Raw genomic sequence first — 27,391 nt, forward strand, 5'->3', positions numbered from 1 at the left:
CTGTGACACTGAACTGGCTCTAGGACTTATTTATGCTCATGTACAGTACTGTATGTTTTGTGAAAATCGTGAAACTTTTGCGGCAAAATAGCAAACATTTTTGCATGTAAATCCGCGCTCCGCTGTGTATTTGCACATTTCTTGAAAAAATGTGTTTACAACAATTTGCAAGACATTTGCACATTTCTCCTTAAATTTGAAGTCCCCCATAGGGACAAAAAGGAATTAATGGCTGTGATGAGTTTCTGTTAAAAATTAGAGACATGCTTAAGTATTAAATTCATTTGTTTTACTTGTATTGTCTTGCATGAATTTTTAGGATCTATACCTAATTTAGTTTATTATCACTATTTGAGGTGCCTTGTATCCACATGCAAATGATCAACCATCACATTTTTTTTTTCTTGGATCCTAATTCTCATTTCAACAGTTATCTGCAAATTATTATTTTATTGTGGTTGAATTGTTTTTTCTTTACTTACTTGATGTTTTAATTTGTTTGAAATTGAAAGACAATTTGTATATGTTTATAAGGTACTGGGTGTTAATTGTCCAATATTTTTTGGTAGCCCTCGCAGTGTAACATCCTACAGTATGCAACTTTTCTCTGATGTCACTTCCAGCTTGACATTGCAAAGCAGGTGGCCAACCTCACACTGATGAGACCCAAAAAGGTGGAAAGAGTTGTCTGTCGGTATGTTTACTTGCTACAGTATACACTTCTTTAACCCAGGCTATGCTGAATAGCTGTATAATACAGAAGCATATGCTTGTAGGGGTCCATGTTAAAATGGACAAAAAGCATATGCTGACATAAAAGTGCTCATTTGTATGTAATTTCCCAGAATCCCTGGCTGCAGTTGAAGCACTGTTTGTTACCCGATAGTTGTGAAAGACATGGTTGGAGAATGTAATTGAGATTTGTAATTAAGATGTATAAGGGAAAAAAGGCAATTTACAAAAAAGAAAAATATATATCTGAAACTGTCTCTGTGAGACTGGGGATTTCATTTTGGGTTAATTGACAGCCAGCTTTGAAACCATATAATATATTTATCAGCTACAACAACACATTGAATTACGATGTATGAATCCAAGGCCCAGAACAAGAAAAGGGTGCAAAGCTGTAGCAAGCCTTCATTTCCATTCCTATGAATAGGAGTAAAGGTGTGCTAAAGCTTAGCTCAAGGTCCAATTGTGAAAAGCCGCTTTAACAAATGTAAAGAATGTACCATGCATTTGTGCTGCGTCCTTGCAAGCACAGCTGATTGTGGTTTGAGCTACTGTATGGAGCCTCTTAAAGGCTGTCTGAGGACTAGGAAAGCTACAGAATGTTTCTTGCTTTTAACATTTACAATGGTACTAGGAATTCCCCATTTCCAGATGCTGGAAATATTATTACCGATGAGGCCAGCCTTACTGTGGATAACAATGTGCATGGTATACTGATTTTTCAAGACTCAAACACATTGATGCGAAGCAAGCCACAAAAGTGCTATATTTAATGGTGCATTATGTACCTATATGTCTCCTGTACCTTTACTGTATGCAGCCCCCTTTTTGGGGACTACTAGTTCTGTAAGGGATTTATTGCCTTAAGGGGTTAACTGTGTGAGCTCACTCAGGTTACTTTTCTCCCCACCATGTGTTGTATGATGTAGATGTAAGGGTATATATAGCTGTCCCTTATGTTCTAGAAGCAGGTTCTTCATAGTTCTTACTGGGTCCTCATTGTGAGTCCTGTAAATAGTTGTGTGCGTTTAGTAATATATTAATATGTGTCTTATCACCCTTTATTGTTTTCAGCTAGTAACATGCCCCTCTAAGATAGCACCTGTTAAAGGAATGGGGCCTTAAGTTGCGGGAGAGGGATGCCACTTGTTCTGGTCTCATAGGGTTTTCCCTACTGCAGCCTGACCACCATTGTCTGCACCGGGTTGCCAACACTGCAGTCAGTATTCATGTAGAACCTGCCCGTCCAGTGGGTTTTCATCTCATGATAGCCTCCCTGAAAGTGGTCCCCACTATACCCTTTTTGATGTGCCCTCAAGTTATTCACCTCCCCTGAATAGGAGTGAGAACTATCAGGGAATGATGTCAAGAATACTATTGTTTGCCACGAGTTCTGTCCAAATGCGCATATGTCAATAAAGCAACTTTTTGTTTTATAAAAGTTCCTGATTCACTCTTTTTCCTATCCCTTCACCCTCTAATATCACAGACAGCAGAGCACACAGGAGCAGATGGATGCCCATCGCGGCTAACCGGGAGCAACCGCCAAACTCCACTGAGAGCACACAAAGTGGTTGTGAGCCACACCAGATGGGCTGTGGTGAAAAATTGTAAAGAAAATGTTACCAGGTAAATTAGAATGTGGGAGCAAGGAGGTGTCCAGAGGTGGAGAGGGGTCCAGGATAGAAGAGGTAACAGACAGCTTCAGGCAGGCAGCAGGCAGATGGGCAGTCAGACAAGCAGAGGGCATACATGGGGAGTCCAGCAGCTAGAGAGGGATAAAAAAAAATAGCAAGGTGGGCAAGTGCAACAGTGACAAGATACCAGGAAGGCAGCAAGAACCAACAGGAAACCAACTTGTTGCAGCAACAAAGACGGTAAGGCAGTACAGAGTTAAAATTAGTCCCAATTCAGGAGATGGTTCTGCAGGACAGCTGGCGCCAGAGCCAGGAAAATCGGAGCAGATCAAAGGCATTACTTTACAGAAAGGGAGGCAGATGAGGAAACTTGACAAGGACTGACACAGACACGCAGTTGGAACATGACAGTGTGTCTTACCCCCCCCCAACCCCCAAGGTCCGCATGCCCGCAGAGGGAGATTAGGCCCTAGATTCATTGGTTGCGTGCTTGTTGGAAGCGGGTTCCCTGGAGCGGTTTTCGGGATCGTACCCCTTCCAGTCCACCAATGAATCTAACCATCTGTGATGGACCCAAGAGTCCAGTATGCATCCTACTTCATATTTCCTAGTGCCATCCAATATAACCACCGGTTGTTCCTACTTGGGCATATTTGCCAGAATGGCTCAGACCAGTCGGGCATACAACCAGTGTATGCGGAATCTTTTCAATACCTCATGTATATGTTTCACGTGTTCCAGTTGCTGACACAAGTAAGTTAGGATGTCATCCAGGTACACAGTGTAATATTGAGAAATAAAATAATAATAATATTGGTTCAAGAAAAGCAGATTTATTGATTACAAGTAAAAGTACAAATACAAGTGATCACAGGGAGAGTCAAAAATAAATGACTCTAGTTTGGTAATTTCTGAACAGAGCTTATATCACAAAATATGGGTTGTTACATTGTTACATCAGCAATAATACATAGGTGACGCAGAGAATAGAAAAAATACCAATAATTCTGATAATACATAAATAGCAAATTACTTGCAAAATACACAAAAACAACTTGTGATCATGACTCGTAGATTTCCCTAATTTGTAACACTCTATTTCTAAAAAGAGAAACTTGTAGTTAGCCATTTTCTGATAAGAAATGTATCTTACCACTGCAGTAACCATGCACTCGTGCACGTCTCATGTCCCCTTAACAGTGCAAAACTAAATACAATAATCCGGACTCCATTTTGTCTAACTCTCTCTCAGTGCCCCTACCTAATCACCCCAATATCGACAACAGCAAGGAAAACGCCAAGTAGATCCCTAAAAATGTAATTTACAAAAAACTGAAAGGCTGCAGGGCATTACAGAGTCAAAAAGGCATGTGTCCATATTTAGTCTTAAATGTGGTCTTCCTCTCGTCCCCCATATGGATCTTCACCAAATTGTATGCCCCTCTTAAATCCAGTTTGGAGAACCAGGGTGCTTTCTGAACTTGATCGATAAGATCCAGAATAACAGGTAGTTGGTATAGTTTTTTAATAGTGATGTCGTTAATTTCACAATAGTGAATACAGGGGCGAAGATCCCCCCATCTTTTTCTTTACAAAAAACAGCCGTGCCCCTGCCTGTGACATGGAATGCCATATAAATCCTTTCTGTAGTTTTAATCTACAGTATGTATTCTATTAAGACCAGGTTTTCATTAGGGGATAGGGAATACATTTTTTCCATGAGGTATGTCTTTCCGAGGGATCAGGTTGATAGGACAATCATTGGACCGATGCGTAGAAAAACTTCTGCATCCACTGGATTGAAAACATCCCTGAAATCCTTATATTCTTCGGGTAGATCCTAGTTCGAAGATGTACATGAACTAGAGAGTATATCCACGTAGGAGCCGAAGCACAGCCACACCAATGGAGAATAGGAAACGAAAGTTCTTTCAAGAATTTATTAGCTAAAAAGGCATAAGGACAGACATCCTAATAGCACTCTGACATGTTTCACGCACAGGGTGCTTTATCAGAGTGCTATTAGGATGTCTGTACATATGCCTTTTTAGCTAATAAATTCTTGAAAGAACTTTCGTGTCCTATTCTCCATTGGTGTGGCTGTGCTTCGGCTCCTACGTGGATATACTCTCTTGCTGATTACCTGCCTGGATGCACGTCAGTCTGGATACGCTGTGCAGAGGCTTTTCCTGCCTTATTGTTCACGCCCCGCTCCAGCTGCTTTGGTGCACGGCAACCTACCCCTTGGAGGATTTCGGCGATTCCTGAGCTGAGGAGGACGCGCATATGGACGGCGACGACATCACGCAGGGTGCCATGGAGTCAGCGTGATCGCCTTACCAACACCCGGTGAATACTACCATGAGTGACGCCACGCTTACCTACCTCCAGGATCTTCGCAGGGGAACTGCCACCAAATGTGAAGGATCGGGGCTCTGGTTTGATTGGGTCTTACCGGTCTGAAGTTGCGTGAGTAAAGCAACCATTGCCTGCGGTATACGAGTGGTTATTGAATTTAACCCTTTATTGCCATTTTGCTTGAGACATTGAAAAAAGCACTTGAATAAAGCACTTACAAACCACACACTTGCAGACTTTCTTCATAGACCCTTCAAGTACTGGACATATGTCTTTATATTACAGCATTTGATTCCAGCGTGACACCACTATTACTGTTTTTAGAGCTCTGGATATTTTGGTCTTTCTTTAGACCAATTTCTTCTATGTACATGAACTACTCCAAAGATGTACTTGAAGTATCCCTGTTAAACGTCAAACTGAATGATCCTTGAAGGCATTTCTCTTGATAAAGGTGTGATGGAAAATATATCTTCCGAGTTTGCCAATCAATGGCTAGATTATGCATACAGTAGTTAGCCATGGCATGCCCAGGATCACTGTGAAATGTGGTATGTAAATCAAAACGAATGTACTCTGAGTGATCCATAGTTTTCATACATGACATTATGGTTGCATGCGTGATGGACCCAGATGTCCACAATGATCCATCTACCGATCTGACGGGTTATGGATATTTCTTTAAAAGCATGGGTATGAAGTTGATTTTGGTGTACTGAAGATCCATAAAGTTTCCTGAGACTCTTGAATCAATCAGAACCTGCAAACAACGGATCCCACAAAAATTCCTAGTGGGTTCACCGCCTGTTTCAGTTAAGAAGTGTGGATTTCTATTGGACTATCGCTCAGAGACACACTCCTACTTACCCCCGAAGAGAATCATTTCCCATCTTTAGTCATGAGCATTCTCTTACATAATTTCATTTTTGTCCACAATAAAGACAGAGTTTCATTTTGTCCTCTAAGACCTCTACTATTCTTGATTTGCATCGGTTCTGGTGATGGGGCTTCCACAGGGTTGTTGAAGGATTTATTAACTGTAGTTCTAGAAGGTTGTGGCTGCTGAGCGTCCATTCTCTGATGTTCATGTCATTTTCATTTACTCAGCTGCTGATCCAGTTGAATTGTCCAATCAAGCAGACAGGCCACTATAGCGGGAGTGGCAACACCTGGGCAAGGTCATCCTTAAATTCCTTACTTAACCCATGTTTAAATACTGCAAACAATTCTTCCGACCAATTGACTTCAGCAGGGCCGTCTTAATGTATGGGCGCGCTGGGCAGTTGCCCAAGGGCCCCACAGCATAGAGGGGCCCCACGCGCCCGACCCATGCGTGCCCACCAATGCTAAAAATATCCATTCTAAGTCTAGCTTGGAGGGCTCGTTCTACCCCCGCCACGGCGCCCGGCACCCCGGCCTGCTCTCCCCGCGCCCGGCACCCCGGATCCGCTCACTCTCCTCCACCCGGAAGTGGAACCCTGGCTCCGCTCGCTCGCTCTCCGCCCGCCCGGCACCCCGGCTCGCATTACAACCGCTCGCAGCCTAGCAGTGCAGCACTTCCGGTGCCTGCTGCTGCTAGTGAGTGCGTGGGAGGCTGGGAGCGACAGTGTAGACAGGGCCCCGTGCACTGCTTTGCCCGGGGGCCCCTAATGTTGTTAAGATGGCCTTGGTCTTCTGCCGTAAGTTGCTTAAAGTGGGTCACATAAGTGAGTATGTCCTGATTCCCTTGACGTAAGGTTAACATTTCTACGCCCTTGGTTTGCGTAGCGTAACGTCTTTCAAACATTTGTCTAAATTCTTTTATGAGCTGAAGATAATTTTGTTGGATAAAAACAGCAAGACAGGCAAATCCACCAGTGAAAATATAGACAGGAAGGATGCAAGAACACTGCATTACAGCCAGGACAGCTAATGGTAGCTATAGGAAAAATGTCCAGATACAAGGGGGGCTATGTATAGGGCACTATAGACCTTCTTCAGGCCCATTCCCACCTACTTCCCTTTTCTCACATCCTCAGGCTCATCTACAAGAAAAAACTGAGTAATACTCCATCCCAGGTGTATGAGGCACTCTAGTGCAACATCTGCTGTATCTCTCCTGCTTCACAGCATCGCCTCACATGTCCGCCTGGATCCTGTATTCCTGGATAATAATTATCCTTTCAAATTAAAGTAATTTATGAGAACATTGTTAATACTACTAAGCACAGCGATATATGGGGGGTGGGGGTTGAGTAAGGAACTCACTGGTCAAACAGGTTTCTTTCAAATGACAATATGGCATTACATTATTGTCCCTAAAAAAATTGGTGGCATCACCAATGAGTAGTTGGGGCATTTACACAGCACTTCAGTTTAGATATAATGTATAATGTTTTTTAAAACACTGGGTAAAAATACAGGATTAAATAGGGAAAACATTCCAAGACTCTCAGGAATCCTTGCTCTAAAAACAATACTAGTGCAGTATATTACCTATTGGGAAGGCCTGGGACAGCCCTGATATGTGCAATGCCTTAGTGGCCATAATTATGCAATTCCTAGCTTTTGTGACCCTTTTCTTGTGTTTGCTGAGACTTCTCATAGGCAGGTAAAATATATTCAACTGAGTTAAAGTAGCCCACGTAGCCAAAAGCAATGAAATATACAAATGATTCAAAGAAACACCAAATGTGTCTTTCAGAAAAGCTGTATTTAAAATGATCATCAGAACCGTTGAGCAGTTTAAAGCTCTAAATTAGCATTTCCGTTCGCTGAAAATCTCCACAACACACCTCTAATGTAATTTTCTCTGCATGGAGTTTGTGGACCTACTGAGTCAGCAGGAAAGGATATTTATCTAACAATATTGGCAGTCAGTTTTGTTGCACTTGATTCATTATGGGGATTGTTGCTCAAGGGGAGTTAAGCATCTGCTCTGTTTCTTCCATTATATTTAAAATGCCTCCTGCCAGGTACAATTAAACTACAAAAAAATCACACATTGTTTTGTGAAATTCAACTCACTGATTTTATTTTGCTGGATGCTAAACCTGACGTGATTCAAAACAGACATTTAAAAGGTTCTGCGTGTACTGTAGACTGTACATTTTAGAGGATGTGTTAAATTCGTTTTTGTAAAGGTGGACAGAAATTCAGAGGAAGAAAATGACTGTTTAATGCTCTAATTGTTGTTTATGAGAAATACGGTTTGAGAGTATTCTAGAACAATGTGAAAACTGTCATCAGGATTTTGTGATCTCTGCATTATTGGTGGTTTTATGCACTGATCCTAATTGGTTATACATTCAAGATTCTTTTTCAATAGTCAATTACAGCAAGACATTTCCCCGTGAACTCCCAAATAGCTTTTCCTTTTTGAAAGGACAATGAGGTTTAGTAGCATTACTGAAGTGGACATCAGATAATAATTGTCAAGCTACTGACTAAGGCCACGGCGTGATCAAAATGCTGTGCCTCTATGAGGCATGCCATAGAGCACGCCATGAGAAGCTTTGGTGCTCGCGATCCATGAGCAGACAAATACATTTATTTCTGCCGCGCGTCTGCCAGGTCACGTGAGCGGTTCACCCAATGAGGGTGAACCAGCTCAGTGATGTCACGGGCACGCCTCTGACACAACTCCATCACGCCTCCCCGTCGCTTCTACCCCTACGCCAAAAATTTCTCCAGCTACAGGCGCGCATGACGCCACGCACACGGTCGCGTGCGCACGCTCACCATGGACACGGCCTAAAGAAGAACTGAAGAAGATTTAAGCAAGAGATCTCTCTTTTGGATATATTGATTAAGTTAAGGGATGGTAAGATACAAACACAGTTTTCCAAAAACCCACTGATCAGAATTCCACATTACGTAAAGCTAGTTATCATCCACCACGAGTGTTCAAATCATTACCATTTTCATTAATGACCAGAGCAACTAAAATAGTAAATACTAAAGAAGATTTAGAGATTACTCTCAAAAATATTGAGGACAGCTTTAAACAGAGAGGCTGCAGAGAAGTCGTACTCCAAATAGACAGATCAAAATGTTACACAGGGAGAAAACAGAAGAAGGCTCCCTTCCCTTTCCCTTATACACCCGAGGCAAGAGAGAGCCTACTGAGGCAATAGATCAAAATCCCTGTGCACATACAAAGTAACAAAAACGGCTATGAAATATGGTTTAATTTTAATATGTTAAAACTAGGTACGTTAAATGTTAGAGGTTTACACAATCCCAGAAAAAGGATGTTAGCTTTGCAAGATTTTAATAAGCAAATGTTGGATGTTGTTTTTATACAGGAAACTCATTTCAGGAAACAGGACCAACCCAGATTTTTCGACAGAGTCTTCTCTTCGAGTTTCTTCACATCGGCGCGGGTGAAGAAAAGAGGAGTGGCTATACTGGTCAGAAGGTCGGTACCATTTGCTCTTGAGGAAAGTGACTCATACAAAGGTAGATTTTTGTTCCTCAGGGGCAAATTGGGAAACGCAATGGTCACACTGGCTAATATTTACTCCCCCAATGAGAAACGGGTAGATTTTTTTATGAGGCGGTCTTCCCTAGGTTATCAAAGTTTGCGGAAGGGAAAATAATTATGGCAGGAGATTTCAATGCAGTTTATGATAAAAAGCTAGATAAATCAAACCCCCCCAAAAGGACTCTGAAAGTGCAAGATCCTAAAGATACAGATTTAACAAGATGTATACAAGATATAGCATTATGGGATATATGGAGGATTCAATACCCTAAAGAGAGAGACTATACATTTCACTCGGCACGTCATCTAGTATTCTCAAGGTTAGATTATTTTTTTATAGAACACTCACTAATCCCAACTGTGACAGAGTCAAAAATCAATCCAATTACCTGGTCTGATCACGCACTTGTAACATGCACGCTAAAATATATCAATCCTACTAGGGTGAGACATATGTGTAAGCTTAACGACTCCCTTCTGAGAGATCTTGGTGTATTTAATGAAATAAACTCATATTTAATTGATTTTTTTCTATTAACAATACACCGGGAATGGCTCTCTCAACAATTTGGGAAGCACAAAAAGCATGTACGAGGGGAACGTTTATTACCATTGCTTCTTTGAAGAAGATGCGAAGGGAGTATAAAGTGATTAAATGTTCAATAGACCTAGAGAGGGCTGATGATATCTAGAAAAGAACCCCACAGATGCAAATGATCACAAATTGCTTAAAATAAGGGGTGATCTGAGAATTCTGCAAATTAACAAAGCAGAAAAAGGTAATAAAGGGGCCTATGCAGAGAGCAGCGCTATTTCGAAATTCGCCATTTTTTGGAGAAAATCGCGCAGAAAACAGCAGAAAATGGCGAGTTCCGAAAAACGCGCCAATTTTTCTTTTCTATTTGTAAAACTCGCCTCGCGGCTGGCGAGAACCTCAATCTCGCCAGTTTTAAAAATATCCTAATGCAGAGAGCCGCGAACGGCATCTAGCGGCTGTTCGCGCCAATAAAATGGCGCGATTGTCTCCTTTTTGCCTCGCCAGGAAAAATTGGCAAGAAGCTGCCGCTCGCGGCCATTGCAATGGGAAAAAAAAGGCGCGAATTTGTTTTTACACGTTTCTGAAGCGCGCATCTCGCCAATTTAAACTCGCCACACGCATCCATGTTAAACATAGCAGAATTCGCACTTTTCTGCATATGGAGAATAAAACTCTCCAAAAAAGCTACTTTTTACTAAATTCGCCATTTTTAAAATTCGCTGCTTTCTGCATAGGCCCCAAAGTCTTTAGACTATTAGCTCAGAAACGGATAAAGATCCACATTTTCTCCAATATTGAATCATTTCAAATCAGAAATGGAGAAACATCATTTGACCCAAAAGTAATAGAGGAGGAATTTATAGCATACTACTCATCTTTGTATAATTTACAAAATAAACATAAACAAAACCCAGATATATTTAAACAACAATTAGACACTTATTTAGACTCATGTCAATTACCATCTCTGAAAGATGAGGATAGTGCTTTATTAAATACAGAGATTTCACAAGAAGAGATATTGGCAGTGATTAAGGAACTCAAAAACACAAAAACTTCTCCCGGCCCAGGCGGACTCTCAAATAATTATTATAAAACATTCAAAGCACTTTTAGTACCCATTTTGGGAAAACTCTTTAACTCTTTTATGAAGGGTAAAGAAATTCCTCCCTCAATGTTGAGAGCATACATTTCTGTGATTCAAAAAGCAGGTAGGGATCATAATTAATGTAGTAATTATAGATCTATCTCACTGACCAATACCGATATTAAAATTTATAGTAAAATTATTGCAATAAGATTAAATAAACTGTTACCTAGAATAATCAACCTAGCTCAGGTGGGATTTATTTTAGGGAGACAAGCAGTCGATAATATAAGGAGAATAATAAATCTCACAGATTTAGCAAATATATCAAAAATACCTACGCTGCTAATCTCAGTGGATGCCAAGAAAGCATATGTTTACAACCTAGAGAAATTTGGAATCAGGGGAAATATACTAGATGGTATTAAAGTGCTCTATAACCAACCAGGGGCTACATTAAAGATGGCAAGGATCTGCTCTGATGTAATTAATATAAATAATGGGACCAGAAAAGGTTGTCCATTGTCTCCGTTATTATTTGGACTGAGTCTAGAATTCTGATTAATAAAAATATCAAAGGACTGACAAACAATCTAAAGAATATAAAATAGTCTTTATGCAGATGATATTTTACTAACACTACTAAACCACTGACATCACTTCCTAATCTATTTGAGGAGATTTCAACATTCAATTTTTTCTCAAATTACAAAATAAACAATACAAAATCAGAGGCACTGGCATTAGGAGTAGACAGGGACATTGAAATTACTCAAACTAAATTTCAATTTTAAATGGGAAGAAAATAGTATCAAATATCTGGGGGTGTATCTGACTGCTTAATATTCAGAACTTTAAAAGGGCAACTACCCAAAACTGTTTCAGACAATAAAGAGAGATCTGGAAGAGTGGAAAAAGTACTGTATATCATGGATTGGCAGAATAATATCAGTAAACATGAATTCTCTTTCTAAATTACGCTATCTGTTTCATAACCTTCCAGTCCCTATTCCAACCAAAATTTTAAATGATATGCAAAGTAACATTTATACTTTTATCTGGAGCAAGAAAAAAACGAGATTAAAAAGAACCATGCTTAGTTCATTAAGGTCAGAAGGTGGACGAGCTTTGCCGGTATTAAATAAATATTTTATCGCAGCACAATTAAGCCACTTCCTGGCCTGGCATAGACCCACCCAGGAGGTTAAATGGGTGGAAATTGAGGCAAATGAGATCCCGACGCAGAATATATATTACTGTGGATCCCTAAAAAGAATAGACCTCGAGGTATACTGTCACCCGGTTATTAAATTTGTATGATATATTTGGGATAATTGGGAGAAAAGAAATAGATTAAAGGGATGACCCTCACGTATGACGCCTATATGAAGGAATGAGGAATTTCCCCCAGATGTATACCGGGTAGGAATAATATTTGGATTTTAAGAGGAATACTTAGGATTAAAGATGTTACTGTATGTTTCAGGTGAAAATATATACATTTGCAGAAATACTAATGAAATATAATATTCCACTCTCAGAGTATTTCAGATACACACAAATCAGGCATTTTATCATTTCAACATCTTTCCTGCAAGGGGATACGCAATTAACCTAATTTGAAGAAAGGTGCACAGTACAAACTAAGAGGGTTGATATCAAATATATATATATATATTCTAGACTGTGCTCTCTGGACCAAAATGAAAAACACTTGTATATGAGTCAATGGGAAAAAGATATAGGAGTAGAGATTTCTAAAGAAGATTGGGCAGAGATCTGGGAGGCAGTGACGAGCACATCTCTCTGCACCAATATCAAAGAAAATAGGTATAAAATTATGATGAGATGGTATTTAACACCAGATGGGATTGTTCATATTTATAAGGGAGCGAGTGCGTTGTGCTGGAGAAATTATGGCTGTAGAGACACATTATTTCATATATTCTGGACCTGCCCAAAAGTTGTTCCCTTCTGGAGGAAAATTATAAGAAAGATCACCAGAGTGTTTGATGTTTCTATACCAATGGACCCCATAATATTGATCTTAGGGAAACCAGTGCCCAATGTGTCGTATGCCACAAACAAATCTATCACACATCTGTTTACAGCAGCCAGATGCACAATAGCACTTCAATGGAAGCAAATTAATATACCATCATATCAAGTTTTTCAAGAGAAAGTGCGACGTTTTAGAAATGGAAAAATTGACAGCATTTATGAATAATACTATGGATAAATTTGAAATTCTACCCAATCTTTGCTGGAGGGCATGTGGCCAGAGAGGAGATCTGGTACATATCTGGTGGTTTTGTCCCCAGATCGAGGTTTTCTAGAACATGATTAGAACTATGATCCAAGATATTACTGGGGAGAGCATAAAGATGGACCCGCTGTCCTTTCTACTGGCCAAACCCCTAGAGGGACTCCTGACCCCTCAAAGGAAATTGGCGGAATTTATTCTCACCACAGCACGCAGCTCAATAGCAGCTGCATGGAAAAAACTGAAAGCCCCATCAAAGCAAACAGTTATCTGCAGAGTTAAAGAGGTCAAAATGATGGAGCTCCTTTCAGCACTCCTAAATCAGAAAATAGACCAGGATTATATGGTCTAGGACGCATGGACTGAGAACTAGAAAAATAAAGTCCAGAAATCTATCTCAACCAAAAAGAAAGCCTAATATCAGCACAGATGCTGGGGAGATTCCCTTGTCTTCCTTCCCTCCCCTCCTCCTTTATTACCCTTTCATATCCCCCCCCCCTTCTCTTTTCTTCTGTTCTTTTTCTCCTCTTTCAAGTGATAAAGAATTTAAGGACTTTGAAGGTTGCAATCTCCTGAATGGAAGTCCAGAAATGTCTAAATGATCCAAAACTAATATAGAGTTTGTGTTAGCTTTAATGAAATATCTTAAGTCCTTACGTCTAGAATATGTGTTTAAATACCAAGAAAGAAAGTACTGTTGTTTAAAGATATATATGTACATTGTTTCTTTCTGTTTCAAAGTCTTGATGTGATACCATAAAAATAATAAAAATATTTGAAGAAAAAAAAAATCTAGAATCCCTGGTTAAGTGTTTTTCCAGAAGACATAGCATCAGTACAAGACTTACAAAATTAAACTATTTGGAAAATACTAAAAATAATAATTAAAAATGTATACGAGTAATGGATAAGTTGTCCGAGAGATACAGACTAAACCATATCAAAAAACAAAAATCAATGATTCAGGGAAAATATAAGGACTATTACCAAAAGGACCTCTTGCCCATCCTTCCCCCCCCCCCCCCCCCCCACTCCCACCGTGGTTGTCTGTTTTTATTTTTCCTCTTTTTTCACTATAACTATTAAGATTGTTAAAACTATACTAAAGATATTATCACTGTTATTTATTGTTTTGATTATGGTGGGGGCTGCACCCCCTCCCCCCTCCCAAACTTTCTTTTTTTTCTGTAGCCACACCCTTCCCCCATGTTATCCAAAAAAGAAATAAAAATAGTTTGGGGGAAGAAAAAAAAAACCGAAGGGTAAGAAAGAAAAAAAGATAATTTTTTGTTCCTACTTATAGTACTGAGTAGATTCAATACAGAAACATTGGCATATGGGGGAACCTGGTTCAATTCCTGATGTCGGCTCATTGTGACCTTGGGCAAGTTAGGGACTTTGTCTGCAAAAATGTCTCTGAAAGGGCTACGTAAAACTAGCAGCGCTATACAAGAACAAACTATTATTATTATATTATTATTATATTATTACTAATGATGAGATTTTTGGAAATAATTATAAGTCACTACTGATTGTTGCTTACAAAAAAAGATCCTAACATTGCGAATAATTTAATAAGGGCTGACAACCCTGACTTATACGAAAGTAACTCTTGCTTCTTTTCTCCTTTCAAAGGAGGATGCTACAAATGTGGGAGCTGCTCTGTCTGTAATAGTGCAACAGTTGGTGATTTATTTATGCATCCACATGATGGTAAGAAAATCAAAGTCAAACAAAGGATTCCATGCACAACACATGTTTTTTACACTTTAAAAAGCCCATATGGTTGACTTTATGTAGGAAGACATCCTTGGAAATGAAAACAAGGTTAATTGAAAATAAATCAAAAATGAAGAAAGGCCCTGGCCCAACGTTTTCTGATACAACATTGAAAGAAGGAGGACATAATCTTGCAACTCTTCACCTTATGAATATGGAACATATCACATTGTCTAAGAATGAACAGGACGGGAGTATGATCTTACTCCGCAGAGAGGCAGAATGGATTTTCCTGCTTCTCAGGAAACATTTACCTTATTCAGGATGCAGGCCTCGTGCAGGCTGGGGGTTGGTACACAATGATGGGCACCATGAACTTTATTAATTCAAACAGCAGTTTATTATCTGGCATGTACAGTCTCACGTGTATATACTGAGGTCCTCTTGTATTTCCAGAAACATGGCTTTGGCTTATGCTGATTGCATGGCTTCCCTAGCTGCCCCATCTCAGGCTGCTAGGAAGGTGCTGAGGCTTTGTATGTTGTGGTATGTTTGTAGAGTCCCTTTGATCTATAGCGCTAGTATTGCTGCATATCGATTGAGCACATGGGGAACCTAGTACTACGCCCTCTGGATCTGCCCCCTATATTCAGGGGTGGATTGCCACTGCGTGGCCTTCTAGGTTAGAGCCAGTAAGTGACCCACCCGCCTGTGGGGTTGGCCCCACTACACCTAGGGACTGCGGCTTGTGAAGCTCCCTCTGGGCATAGCCTCTCTCTCATAATATCTTGGGAGTAATGCCAGACCATTTTAGTGGGACTCACAATGAGAGTCATTGTCTTCAGCTCCTCTTGGGATATGCCCTTCCGGAACATTCCTCCCTTTATTTATAGCTCCACATGATGTCACTGTCTCCAGGCAGAAAGGGGAAGGGCTTAACTTCTGCTGAAAGCACCCCAGCACCATGTGATAGAGAAGTGGTGTTACTCCATGTGAGCCCACACAGTTACTAGCTGTTTATCAGAATGTCAACAACACCATAGCAAAAAACTCTATGAGATGACTCTTGGAACATGATTGCTGTTTGTCCGTATCAGGCCTTTACAACCGACAGTGTCTTGGATGACAGCTCTGCTCAATAAGTGTGGTCCTAAGCGCTTGATTAATTAAAGTTCAATACTTCATGAAATTTGAATGAATGTGAAAAAAAAATTTTAATCGACTAGTTCATCAATGTAATATCACATAAAATAATACAAGAATAGAATGTTGTTTCACCAATGTGATATTTGTGAGTGAAATGTATTGTCAAACATGTAAATGAGCATTCAAATGAGTAATTGATGGATAATTACTTATTCACAGTCTATTAACTAAAGTCCGATACTTGGTGATATCGGGCTGCAACCAGAAACTATCGTTAATTTTCATTACCTAACACTGCTGACAATAGGCATATCTTGCCAATGTATAAAATATATCCACTATAGACATAGGCAATATAAGGCTAGCCAACCTTATACCTGTATATAAAAGAGAAAATAAAAGAGAAAAATCCCCAGTGCTACATCCAATATGACAAATTAAATAGTTACATCCTAACACTACTATACCTGCAAAAAGGTATCCTAACCTCTCCAATTGATGGAGAACTGTCAATAGACTGGTCATTCACAGGTGGATAAGATCACTCAACCGCCTTTTAAATTGCAGTTCTTGTTATGCACCTGTGAATTACCAGTTTATTAAGACCATTCTCCTTCCATTAGAGAGTTTAGGAGAGCTTTCTGCGGGTACAGTAAGGTTAGGAATTGCAAGAGAGGCAATACCGTGCCATGGTTTGCAAGCTTAAAATGTTTTAGCCAAAGAACAAATGACCCTCACTTATGTAAAGAGAGACTGATATGTATTTAACGATATAATTTGTTATATTGGATGTGCCACTGCGGCTTTCTGTATTTTGTTATATACATGAGGTCACAATCCCAGTAGCACTCCTTTTGACACAAATATATATAGTGTGGTAGGTCTGGGTTCTGAGCTTACAGGGTTGCATGTGTTAGCCAACCTAATATCCCTTGCATATTTATTTCTAATGAATTCTAGATGTAACGGGTATTCCCCCACCCAATAGCATATAGTATGTGTGTGCGGGGAACTTAATGTTACCAGGTGTGGTGCTTTACCTGTTAGGCTCACAGGAGGCCTACACCTCCGCCACAGGTAGCCTGGGGCACGTATAAATAATAGCAGTAACCTCGTACTCGGTGCAGAGCCTCCACCTGCAATGGCTCCCACCGGAGGGGGAAGTGGTTCGTCGCAGGACAATATATATATATATATATCACACACAGCATATAAAACAACCAATAACTTTACTGTAGCAACCGTACTTATGCATATATGTATCAACAGGTGTCCCTCTCTAGAGGAGACACTAACTACTGCGTCTCGCAGGACGCTTCCCCCTTTCACCGGGTGATCCCACCCCGTGTCCAGTAACCCCCACACAATATGTCCCTTCACGTGAGATTGATATGTGTGACTGCGCAGCCACTAGTCCCGTGTAAATATAATAGAGTATAGTTGGTGCACTTGGTGATGGTTACCTGCCGAGCACTCCAGTGCCCGGGCCTGCCAAGGAGCTTCACAAAGGATCTGATGACCGCTGACCACAGGAACTACCGTCTGGGGCGATCCCACCCAGATGGCTGCTGCAGCGACAGCGAAGGTCTGAGCCCAGACCTCTGGATGGACGCGCAGCGTCCGCTGTGTCCCTAACTGACTCTGGATAATAATAAGGGGCAGGGTCCCTAACCTGGGGTCTGTCCCTGAACAACACAACACTACTGGTGACTCAGGGCTATCTGGGGCCTGGGGGCTGCTGGCCTACCTGCACCCTACCTCCTTCCCCTAGCTGCTCTGGTCACCAACTGCCTAACGTGCTCAAAGTCCGCGAAATGTATCTATTCTCCTCTGCAGGGAGATGCTGTAGCCCTATTGGCTCCCTGGGGTCACGTGGGGTGGCAGAGGCTCATGGGACATGTAGTCCCCTCCAAGAGCCCTCTTCCTAATGTCCGGGTTGCCGCGCTAATCACTGTGCTTGCGCGACCTGTCTGTGGGCCTCCCGGCGCTTCTGGCTCCTGCGCATGCGCAACGATACTTGCAATGGCGGCGCCCTGCACCGCGAGCCGCCGGGACCTTCGCAACGCGACCGCGGCCCTAGCAACGGGCCGCGCGCGTCCCCGGCAACCGGCCGCATCCCTAGGAGAGGCGCGCTATGTTCGCGCACGCCCCCATACCTCCCAAAGAGCGGCTGCTGTGAGTAACCAGAGGGGGGGGTTGCGCACTGAAAGGGGGACCTGGCTACATCGATATAAAATGAATTGTCTATCACTGAACTGTTCACTAATATATTTAATAGATAGCTGTTTGTAATTACAGTACCGACCAACTTTATTCTAACTTGGCTAGCTCCGCGAATTTCGGAATGTCCCGGTGATGCGCAGTTTTGTGTCGTTTTCTCCCGGGGTGTATTGCGTTATTTTGCGCCCGTGATTTAAGCATTTTATTCCCGCTGGCTGCAATACTGCAATGCCGTCTAAAAACGCATGAGGGCGTTTGCGAGCTGTTGTCTTTGAAGTCGAGAAATTCATGAATTGTAATGCAGTATATACTGTATTTATACAGTATATACTGTATAACAACAACCCCTATAACCCCTAACATACACATACAGTACTGTATATGCACATCAATGATACTATAGGCCGTCCCCTGTCGAGATGTGTTTGCAGCAGAGAGAGAACCGCTGCTCTCTCTGCGCAAACATCGGCACATTAAAAATTATTTAAAATACATTTTTATTCATATTGTAGATGTGCAGGGGGTCTCCGGAGCTGAACCGCATTGGTTTCAGGTCCGGGGACCCCCTGCTTCCCGAGATACAGCTCCCTTTATGAGGTGCCGGTATCCCTCTGCACTTCAAGGTCCCGATCACGTGACCGCGGCATGTAAACAAAGCAGAGGGATACCGGCACCCCCTAAAGGGGCCTGTAGCTCGGGAAGCAGGGGGTCCCCGGACCTAAAACCAAAACGTTTCTGCTCCGGAGACCCTCTGCACATGTACAGTATAAATAAAACACATATATAAATAAACACTCGTTCCTTACCTTAGCGGCTATGTGCTATGGTAACGAAGCAGCATTTCTGTATTTTAATAATATTGTACAGTGAGCAGGGGGTTCCCTGAGCCAGAAATTAATGCTCAGGGGACCCCCTGCTCCTGCACAATATTATTAAAAATATAGAAATGCTGCTTCATTACCATAGCTGATAGTCGCTAAGGCAATGAAGGGGTTAACCCACCGTGCCCGCTTTATTGTGGGTAGCGGGGGTGGGTGAAGGGGGTATTTGGCCCTTGGTGTGAGTTTAGGACTTGCGGGGGTTTTGCGGGTTCACTTAACCCCTTAATGTATTTATTTATATTCATTTATTTATTTATTTATTTAGATTTATTTATTTATTTTTTGGGCGGCTGCTGTGTGTGAGTTTTTTTTATTGTGGGTAGCGGGGGTGGGTGAAGGGGGTATTAGCCCCAACGGTGGTTGTTTAGGGCTTGCGGGGGGGTAGCGGTAGGGGTTAACCCCTTCATGACTGTAGCAGTATTAACTGCTACGGTCGTGAAGGGGTTAAGTGCACCCGCAACCCCCCCGCAAGTCCTAAACTCACACCAAGGGCCAAATACCCCCTTCACCCACCCCTGCTACCCACAATAAAGCGGGCACGGTGGGTAAACCCCTTCATTGCCTTAGCGGCTTTCAGCTATGGTAATGAAGCAGCATTTCTGTATTTTTAATAATATTGTGCAGGAGCACGGGGTCCCCTGAGCATTAATTTCTGGCTCAGGGAACCCCCTGCTCACTGTACAATATTATTAAAATACAGAAATGCTGCTTCGTTACCATAGCACATAGCCGCTAAGGTAAGGAACGAGTGTTTATTTATATATGTGTTTTATTTATACTGTACATGTGCAGAGGGTCTCCGGAGCAGAAACGTTTTGGTTTTAGGTCCGGGGACCCCCTGCTTCCCGAGATACCGGCCCCTTTAGGGGGTGCCGGTATCCCTCTGCTTTGTTTACATGCCGCGGTCACGTGATCGGGACCTTTAAATGCAGAGGGATACCGGCATCTCATAAAGGGGCCTGTATCTCGGGGAGCAGGGGGTCCCCGGACCTGAAACCAACGCGGTTCAGCTCCGGAGATGCCCTGCACATCTACACTATGAATAAAAATGTATTTTAAATAATTTTTAATGTGCCGATGTTTGCGCAGAGAGAGCAGCGGTTCTCTCTCTGCTGCAAAAACATCTCGCCCCCGCCGGCCTATAGTATCATTGATGTGCATATACAGTACTGTATGTGTACAGTACTGTATGTTAGGGGTTATAGGGGTTGTTGTTATACAGTATATATATATATATACTGCATTACAATTCATGAATTTATGCCATCTGGCGGACACGCAAAGCATTGCAGCCTAGTAAATCCTGAACCATTATCAATTAACACATCAACCGCGCGTCAGCTGGGCATGCGCCTGGCTGGGAGCGTGGCATGCTCCGGGTTAACAGCGTGGCATTCCAGGAACATGCCAGGTAAAAGCCGGTGATTTGTTCGAATAAAAGCTGCCGCTGCTGTATTTTAATCTGTTTTTATGACATGGTCTTTGTAACAGGGGACTTATCCCTGTTCAGTAATGTTCCTTTAATCTAGCAGTGTGGTAGTTAATTACTAAACACCACCTGCCTGATTAGATTGTTTACAAAAAGCCTGCCTTTGAGACAGGAAGTGACTCTCTTTAGCTCTGACTGAGAGCTGACCTTTGGAGAGACAGAGCAGAGGTTCTTGAGTCCCAGGAGAGACTGACCAAAAGAAACCCAGATCTCTGAAGCTGACCAGTCTTGAGCTCTGCCAGCCACACAGCAGAGCTGATTGCAAGACACCAAATAAGACTTCTAAACCTGGATGCTGATATTTTTCTGTGCACGCACGGGTGCGGTTCCAGGAGAGCAGAGAAGCTTACTCTACAGCAACTAAACAGATTAGACTTTCATTATTAAGAGACTGCTTATATCTGCTTATTTTCATGTTAAGTGTTTGGGCTGGGAGAAGCTTAACTAATGGAGATGTGAACTAATTGCAAGGATTGCACTAGAAATACTCCCAAGTGAATGGAAGCTTTGTTCCCCCCCCTGTGTTTGGATAATTTCCTGATGAAAAGGAAAAGGCACAATAAAGCCTATTATAATTTCACATTATAAACGTCTCCAAATTGTGTACCTCTGTGAACGTCCGTCTACAGTCTTCTAATCTTCCTATAGTACATCATATTGTTTACTTTTCAGGAACCAACATGTTAAATAGAAATATCAGTGGTCTGTTATCTTCATCATATTCTTGACAGTTTGATCTTGCAAGACCTTGAGGAAAATGTTGGCATTTTAATGAGGCAGACGTAGTCCAATACAATCCAAAACACTGTACATAAAATGAAAAATGATATTTACGAAAGTATGTTAAAATCATAAAGCAAGAGTGGTTTGGGGTTTATACATAGGATAAATGTAATTAATCATTGTAGCAAAATTAGCTGGCTACAGTTACCAAGAATGCTGAAGTCACTGTCCTTTGGAAGAACTCTGAAAACAGACAATAAAAATCATTAAGAAGCTTTCAATGCACAAGGACACGAGCATTAATATGCAAAGCTGAGGGATCACGTTCTACATTTGGCTCATGATGTAAATCTAGGATCATTGTGTCAGCGGATAATGGTAAAGAATCTTATCCTGTATGACATTGTTATGAGCTAGCATTGCCTTTCCCATTCATACACCAAAACAGTAGCCACCTGATGGCTGTTTGCCTCAGCAGCAAAACAAGTTGTCTCTGTATTTTTAGAAGACTGATATTTGTTGGCAACTACTCCTTTCTGAGTGATTGACAAATACATTGTAGGAGTTTCATCTATTTAAACAGAAAGTGAAAATGTCTTAAGTAAATAAAAATACATTAAGTACACCACAGAACAGTAAACCAAAACCTGAGTGTAATTATCCCGGAGCAATGAATACCGACCCCCAATAAAACTCACAGGTAAGAGTTGTGTTTCCCATTCACATGAAACATGCCCTCTCCTTCTTTTTGGTACTCTGACATCAGTCATGCATGTGGAATGTGTGTATCTGTCTCTGAGGGGGGTTCAACAGGTTTCTCTAGGTTTCCAAGGGCGGACTATGAAATTGACCAGTGGTCTGCATTCTTCCAAAAGTGTTAGGGCAGTTTTATGGAACTAGATTGTGCAACACACTTAAATACAATGGTGAAATGGTGTGAACAGTGAAAAAGTGAACAAAAAATCACTGTACAGGAGATGTGCAGCTGATTCAGGAGATGTTTCCCAACATCATATAGAATGGATAGCACAGAACTTTCACAGTGCAAGGGACTCTCCGTGATTCATGAAAAACAGTAAAATATATGCATAGTGCAGATGTGCCAATAGCAAAGATTGAGAAGAAATAGAAAAAACTCTCAAATGCCTACTCACATGGTAATAGATTAGGTCAGGCGTATTCAGATAAATCTGATCAGGAATTGGGTGTTGTGAAAAGTGGCTGGACCTCCCAGTAGTACAGTATAAAAGAAAAAAGAAAATGGACATAGTACCGATCAATTTGATAGATGTAGCCCCCTTTACCCGTGTCTAAGGGAAGTACCCGTACTGCTGTTACCTGTGTGGCTTCCAGAAGGCCTTAGCCTCCACCACTGGGAGCCTGGGGTGGTCTCGGTCCTTTGCTCACAGCGCCTCCACCTGCGAGGGATCAGGGCGTAGCTGGATAACCCCTCACAGGACCCAATACATTCAGTAATTACACATAGCGTATATAAAAGGAGTTTTACTGAGCGCACACACAATAACACAATATCAATACAATGGTATACAAGGCCCCACAATGCAATAACAGAAAAAAAACAAAAGAAAACAGCGCACAACACTCATAGTGTAGTATATAAAAAATGAATATATTATTAGTGACAAGGATAGGTAATCTGCATACATCAAGGAGAAATTAAAACAGCATTTCATGGGACAAAATTACCCATACGCCACACCACACACGGATCTGGAACATCACGGATCAGCAACCGTCTGTTTCCACAGTTCAGGGCAGTCCACAAGTCACTGCTGTAACAGTTTTCTGGTCCACAGATGAGGTGCGGTAAGGGCAATAAGATGTAGTGAGTCCCAGACTCAGAGTCCCCTTAAGCAGGCTCAGTCAATCCCGGCGTATCTCCAAACAGCGCTACCCACTGTGTGTGACCATCGGTGCACGTTGGGTACCTTTCCTGGTCTCCGATCCAGACCAGTACAACCTGAAGATGGTGATCAGTTGGGCTGCACTGTGATCCCACAACGCAGTCTACGCCTGTGGGCCTGGCCCGGCCCGGCCTGCTCTGCTCCCCCCCCCCTTGATTCCTCGATCCCCACGTGGGACAGAGGGCGGGGAAGCGCCAACCCTGCACCCCCCACGTGTGCCTCCTGCCCCCCGCGTGTGCCTCCTGCCCCATGCAGCAGCCGCGGGGGATGCTGCAGCTGCCTGCCAGCCTCGCACCCCGCCCCCAGAGCTTCCCACGCGCAAACCCAGCAGCAGCCGCGGAGGATGCTTCAGCTGCCCAGCATCTCGCCCCCCCCAGCTGCCCACCTACCGTGCGCCCCCCGAGCCCATCTCCTGTGCGCCCACCTTCCGCGCCCTCCCCCCCCCGTGCCCAAGCCCACCTCCTGTGCGCCCACCTTCCGCGCCCTCCCCCCCCCCGTGCCCACCTCCCGCCCCGGGAAGCTGCCAAGGGGACATCGGGGGCAGGGGGGAAGCAGCAAGGAAGCAGGAGGCAGCACCCACCCGGTCAGGGTAAGTCACCCACTCAACTGTCACTGTCACCCACCACCCAGTCACTGTCACCCACCATCCAGTCACTGTCACCCACCACCCAGTCACTGTCACCCACCACCCACTGTCACCCACCCAGTCACTGTCACTGTCACCCACCACCCAGTCACTGTCACCCACCATCCAGTCACTGTCACCCACCACCCAGTCACTGTCACCCACCACCCACTGTCACCCACCCAGTCACTGTCACTGTCCTCCACCATCCAGTCACTGTCCTCCACCATCCAGTCACTGTCACCCACCACCTAGTCACTGTCACCCACCACCCACTGTCACCCACCCAGTCACTGTCACTGTCACCCACCACCCAGTAACTGTCACCCACCATCCAGTCACTGTCACCCACCACCCAGTCACTGTCACCCACCACCCACTGTCACCCACCCAGTCACTGTCACTGTCACCCACCACCCAGTAACTGTCACCCACCATCCAGTCACTGTCACCCACCACCCAGTCACTGTCACCCACCACCCACTGTCACCCACCCACCCAGTCACTGTCACTGTCACCCACCAGTCACTGGTCACCCACCAGTCACTGTCACCCACCACCTAGTCACTGTCACCCACCATCCACCCACTGTCACCCACCCAGTCACTGTCACTGTCACCCACCACCCAGTCACTGTCACCCACCACCCAGTCACTGTCACCCACCACCCAGTCACTGTCACCCACCACCCGGTCACTGTCACCCACCACCCAGTCACTGTCACCCACCACCCAGTCACTGTCACCCACCACCCAGACACTGTCACCCACCCCCCTGTCACTGTCACCCACCCCTGTCAATGTCACCCACCCCCCTGTCACTGTCACCCACCCCCATCACTGTCACCCACACCGTCACTGTCACCCACCCCCCTGTCACTGTCACCCACCACCCTGTCACTGTCATCCACCACCCTGTCACTGTCACCCACCACCCTGTCACTGTCACCCACCACCCAGTCACTGTCACCCACCACCCAGTCACTGTCACCCACCAACCAGTCACTGTCACCCACCACCCAGTCACTGTCTCACCCAGTCACTAACCCACTCACTCACTCACTCTCCCACCACTCACTCTCCCACCCACTCACTCTCCCACGCACGCACGCACTCCCACGCACGCACTCTCCCACCCACGCACGCACTCTCCCACCCATGCACGCACTCTCCCACCCACCAAGTCACCCACCCAGTCACCCACCCAGTCACTCAGTCACCCACCCAGTCACTCAGTCACCTACCCAGTTGCTCACTCTCTCACCCACCCAGTCACTCACTCTCTCACCCACCCAGTCGCTCACTCTCTCACCCACCCAGTCGCTCACTCTCTCACCCACCCAGTCGCTCACTCTCTCACCCACCCAGTCGCTCACTCTCTCACCCACTCACTCATTCACTCTCTCACCCACTCACTCACTCTCGCACCCACTCACTCACCCAGTACCTCACCCACCCAGACAGGCAGTCACCTGTCTTTTGTTGAAAATATAAAAATAAACAGGTTGCATTGTAATGTTTTTTTCTGTATCACAATAAGAAAACAGTTAAGTAAAAGTTGCGTGCTAAAAAATATTTTTTCGTGGTAGGTGCGCTATGGGTTCGGGGGGGGGGGTGCTATAGGTTCGGGGGGCGCTATGGGTTCGGTGGGGGGGGGGGCTGCTCCTTTCATTTGTCCCAGGCCCCATGATTTCTGTTGGCGGCCCTGGGTCTACCGGATCCTATTCGCCTGCCTCTGGAGGGCTCTACCATAGGAATGTGTACCGATGAATGTCTCTGCGTATATGCCTGTAGTCCGGTCCCAGACCGCAGGCCGCACACCACGTGGCGTCCGTCACCGGTGCACTAACCCTAACTGTGGTGAGCTAAGATGAGTCGGGGCCTAGCTGGGATCTATGGGGGGTCTCTGGCCTAGATCAGAGGTCACTGGCACTCTGAACACCTTCTTACCCCTTGCTGTCCCTGCTCCGACTGTCGGGCCCCATGTGTGAAGAAGCCCCTGGGGCTGCTGGGACTTTTAGTCCTGTGTGGAGCCTGCCTAATGACCGCCGCACCACCCTAGCCACTGCGCATGCGCAAGGCTTTAATGTGCATGCGCAACTGACAAAGATGGCCGCCTCCTGTAGCGCCGGTCCGCCCCGGAGCTCCGGCGGCACCCAATCAGCTACAGCCTCCGGAGGCTCGGCAGTAGCTTCCCCCTCCCCCATCCCCCATCGGAGGTAAGGGGGCTCGTCTACATCGATAAAAAACACAAGAGCCGTGAGCTCCAACAACTCACATGCTCCCAATGTAAAAATGGCAATTCGACCACTCAGGGTCCTGCAGTCATTGCTTTCCTTCGTACTATAGTTGGAGGAGCTGGGGGAATCACAAGTCATTTTGGAAACATGTTGAAATACTGCCATACTTCTTTTGACAATTCTACTGGACGTAAATTCACATTTTCAAGACGTTGTCATTAGTTCTCATTGAATACCCTAGAGCATTAGACTAGGGCATTCCCTGGACTAATGGATGCATGGCGTCCTGAATGCATTAGGCACAGACAGCTTTCTGTAGTTGTCCATCATGTGCTTTACGAATAAAATAACCTGTTCTCCATGGATCCTAAGATTTCTAGTCATCTGTTCTTCTTAAGATATATCCTAGGGAGTAAAGTAGGCATTTTTGGGTCTTTTCCACACACATTGCTGATAGGACATTTATCTATTTCCCTGACATTTTATTGTTCTCCTTCTTTTAATACCTCTCCAGGTGCTGAATCTTTTAATCCAAAAATCACTGGAAATGTTTTCCATATTTAATAAAAAATGAATGCATATAGTTTACTACAAAAATAATGCATCTGCATTCAACAGACTAGGCAAAACAATCACAAAAAAATAATTTGTTATTTACCACTGTACTAAAAAGATAGTAGAGCAGGACCCCAGTCATGCGGCGGGTTCAGTTCTAAGGACCGCCGCAAAGTGAAAATCGCCGGAATGCGGAACCGGCGATTTTTGTTATGTGCCCATGCGTAGACCGGCAATGTGCCGCTCTACGCATGCGCATCATCGGCAAAACACCTCATTCTGCGCATGTGCGACATTATACCGGCCCGTTCTGCACATGCGGCCGTTTCTGCAGACATGGCGGCCCCTTCTAGGTTCGCCGAAAAGCGGGGCGCCGAGAAGCTGGGTCTTGCTGTACTGTAACTTGAACTAAAACTATGTGAATTGAAAATCGTGATCCTATTATTAATCTGTCAGCAAGTATGGCACTAAATCCTATTGTGTAGGCTGGAAAAGAATTGTGTTAGTATCTACAGTTAGTGTGCAGAATTACTTTGGGTAATCTTGTGAAACCTTTTTAGTACATCAGGGATCGGTACTGGGACCCCTGCTTTTTAGCTTGGTTATTAATGACATTGAGGTTGGCATAGAGATTAAAGTCTCCGTCTTTGCTGATGACACTAAGAGGCTCATGCAGTAAGCAGTCATAAGCCACTTATCATCCAAAAAGCCTACTGCTATTTAGTAAGCCCAGATAAATTGGTGATAAGAGAGCTTTTCGGCAATTTTTTTTGGCGAAAACAAAATCGC

At 43.7% G+C, this 27,391-nt stretch overlaps 1 long non-coding RNA gene across 1 annotated transcript in view; it reads left to right on the forward strand.

The window, feature by feature from the left end:
• Positions 1-519: 519 nt before the first annotated feature.
• Positions 520-27,391, forward strand: part of LOC142471647 (uncharacterized) — a 45,404-nt gene continuing 18,532 nt past the window's right edge. Inside the window, exons 1-4 of the long non-coding RNA XR_012789537.1 lie at positions 520-694; positions 2,222-2,361; positions 9,014-9,167; positions 14,716-14,793. This is a non-coding gene — a long non-coding RNA (uncharacterized LOC142471647). The remainder of the gene's footprint in view (positions 695-2,221; positions 2,362-9,013; positions 9,168-14,715; positions 14,794-27,391) is intronic.

The sequence above is a fragment of the Ascaphus truei genome, chromosome 1 (genome assembly GCF_040206685.1).
Source record: "Ascaphus truei isolate aAscTru1 chromosome 1, aAscTru1.hap1, whole genome shotgun sequence".
Lineage (NCBI taxonomy): Eukaryota > Metazoa > Chordata > Amphibia > Anura > Ascaphidae > Ascaphus > Ascaphus truei.